We start from the raw sequence: 3,207 nt of genomic DNA, 5'->3' as shown, positions 1-3,207 counted from the left end.
AGAGTCAAATGTGCAACAGGGTTTGTGTTAATGTGTAGGTGGGAAAATGCAGAATCAGCCCTCCAACCTTTAACCCCACAACCACGGTTTGTGCAGCCAATCAATCACCTTTGATCAAACCTGTCAGTTCTGAACCAGTCACTGTATGGCGGCTATGTGGAGCTTTTATATAAAAAATAAATAAATAAATAAAAAATACCCAGCCAGATCTGTCTACCCAGACGTGACCGATGTATCACCCGTCTTTTACCGCTCGGAATCCGGAGCCGTTGGAAAGACAAAGTTAATGGACTCAGACAAGCAGCATCATGTACAGCTTTAATATCTGGAGGCTTCCTCGGAACGGCGAAGAAGATCAATGGGGGGGGGGCTTTTGTAGACTGTGACAAGAGGTGTTGCTAATGCTGCACGGGGAATTCTCCTGGAAAGCAATCACACGGGTAATCCACACTATATGAGTGAGAATTATTACAAATACTGCATAGATAGGGAGCTTTTTACAGGTGCAAGAATATATATATATTTATATATATTTTTGCCCAGAATATATGTTTTTGTAAAGTATACAGGATATTTTTACTCTTTTGATAGTGTGACTACAGAGACGTGCAGGCTAGGGGAATAGATAGATGAGTATTGAGTTTAAAATCCCTCTTCCCTGCGGAAATCTCAGCAGGGAGAAGCAAATGGCAGCTGTTGGATAGAATTCAAGAAATTACAAAATAGAATTGCTGCCGTCTTGAAAGCCGTGTAATTTCTGTTGAGGAAATTGTCATCATGTCAGGGATTTCTGAATGGAGACCCCTGAGTCGGAGGGAGAGGGGAAAAAAAGGAACCGTTTTCTGAGCAATGTAACATGAGCTGTCTGCAGTAGTTTGGAGATCTAATTTACTATTTTGTCGTAAATACTGTGTGATGGTATTATTGTGTCAATGCTTAGTAACTAGGTATTGACACTATAGTGATTTCTAATACTCCTTTTCGTACGTTTTTTTGGCTACTTTGCTATCTACTGAGGTTTTTTTGAGGCAAATTTAGAGTTTAGCTTCTATTTTAGCAACATGCTAACGTTTTTGACTAATTTAGTTTACTGAGAAATTTTTGAATATTTTGAGTTTAGCTAGTATTTAAGCAACGAGCTAGATTTTTTTGGGCAATTTGGCATCCACTAAAGTTTTTCAAGCTAATTAAAAGTTAAGCTAATATTTAAGCAACATGCTAACATTTTAGGCTAATTTCTTTTCTACTGAAGTTTTTATAGGCCAATTTAGAGTGTAGCTTCTATTTTAGCGACATGCTAACGTATTTGACTAATTTAGTTTACTGAAGAATTTTAGGCTCTTTTGGAGTTTACCTCATGTTTAACCACATGCTAACGTTTTTAGCTAATTTGCTATCTACTGAGGTTTTTTTTAGGCAAATTTAGAGTTTAGCTTCTATTTTAGCGACATGCTAACGTTTTTGACTAATTTAGTTTACTGAGAAATTTTTGAATATTTTCAAGTTTAGCTAGTATTTAAGCAACGAGTTAGAATTTCTTGGGTAATTTGGCATCCACTGAAGTTTTTCATGCTAATTAAACGTTTAGCTATTATTTTAGCAACATGCTAACGTTTTAGGCTAAGTTCTTATCTACTGAGGTTTTTATAGGCCAATTTAGAATGTAGCTTCTTTTTTTTGTGACATGCTAATGTATTTGGCTAATTTGCTATTTACTGAGGTTCTTTAGGCAAATTTAGAGTTTAGCTTCTATTTTAGCAGCATGCTAACGTTTTAAGCTAATTTCTTTTCTACTGAGGTTTTTATAGGCCAATTTAGAGTGTAGCTTCTATTTTAACGACATGCTAACGTATTTGACAAATTTAGTTTACTGAAGAATTTTAGGCTCTTTTGGAGTTACCTCATATTTAAGCATTTGGCAACGTTTTTGGCTAATTTGCTATTTACTGAGGATTTTTTAGGCAAACGTTCCTCAAGGTTCCCTCCTTTTAGGTGTTTGGGCATCTGGAATCTTCCCTTTTGGGGAGGGGTACTGTCAGAGTTCTGTGCTTCGCTTTTGTCATGACCGTTCCAGAGGAGGGGTTCCAAAACTCCTTACATCCGTCTGGCTGCAGGAACCCTGTTTTNNNNATTTAACTATTATTTTAGCAACATGCTAACGTTTTAGGGTAATGTCTTATCTACTGGGGGTTTTATAGGCCACATTTTAGTGTAGCTTCTATTTTAGCGACATGCTAACATATTTGACAGATTTAGTTTACTAAAGAATTTTAGGCTGTTTTGGAGTTAACTCATGTTTAACCACATGCTAACGTTTTTAGCTAATTTGCTATTCACTGAGGTTTTTTGGGCAAATTTAGAGTTTAGATTCTATTTTAACAACATGCTAACATTTTTGACTAATTTAGTTAACTGAATTTTTTTTTATATTTTCAAGTTTAGCTAGTATTCAAGCAACGAGTTAGATTTTTTGGGTAATTTGGCATCCACTGAAGTTTTTTCATGCTAATTAAACGTTTAGCTATTATTTTAGCAACATGCTAACGTTTTAGGCTAATTTCTTATCTACTGAGGTTTTTATAGGCCAATTTAGAATGTAGCTTCTATTTTAGCGACATGCTAACGTATTTGACAAATTTAGTTTACTGAAGATATTTAGGCTCTTTTGCAGTTTACCTCATGTTTAACCACATGCTAACGTTTTTAGCTAATTTGCTATTTGACAAATTTAGTTTACTGAAGAATTTTAGGCTCATATTTAAGCACTTTGTAACGTTTTTACCTAATTTGCTATTTACTGAGGATTTTTTAGGCAAACGTTCCTCAAGGTTCCCTACTTTTAGGTGTTTGGGCATCTGGAATCTTCCCTTTTGGGGAGGGGTACTGTCAAAGTTCTGAGCTTAGCTTTTGTCACGACCGTTCCAGAGGAGGGGTTCTAAAACTCCTTACATCCGTCTGGCTGCAGGAACCCTGTTTTCTGGACTTGTGTTATGTTAATCCACCTCTCAGGTGTTTGGGCATCTGGAATCTGCCCTTTTGGGGAAGGGTACTGTCATAACTCTAGGCTTAGGGTTTTGTCATGTTCTGTTTTCAAAGTAATTCTCACTATATTCAGGTTAAATCATCCACAGCTATCTCCATTCAGTCAATCAACCTCTGTGTATTTAAGTGTCTGGTTATTAGTTCTTCATTGTCAGGTTCTCTGCC

This window comes from Oryzias melastigma, linkage group LG2, assembly GCF_002922805.2.
Source record: "Oryzias melastigma strain HK-1 linkage group LG2, ASM292280v2, whole genome shotgun sequence".
Classification (NCBI taxonomy): Eukaryota; Metazoa; Chordata; class Actinopteri; order Beloniformes; family Adrianichthyidae; genus Oryzias; species Oryzias melastigma.
Note: the sequence above shows the minus strand (reverse complement) of the source record.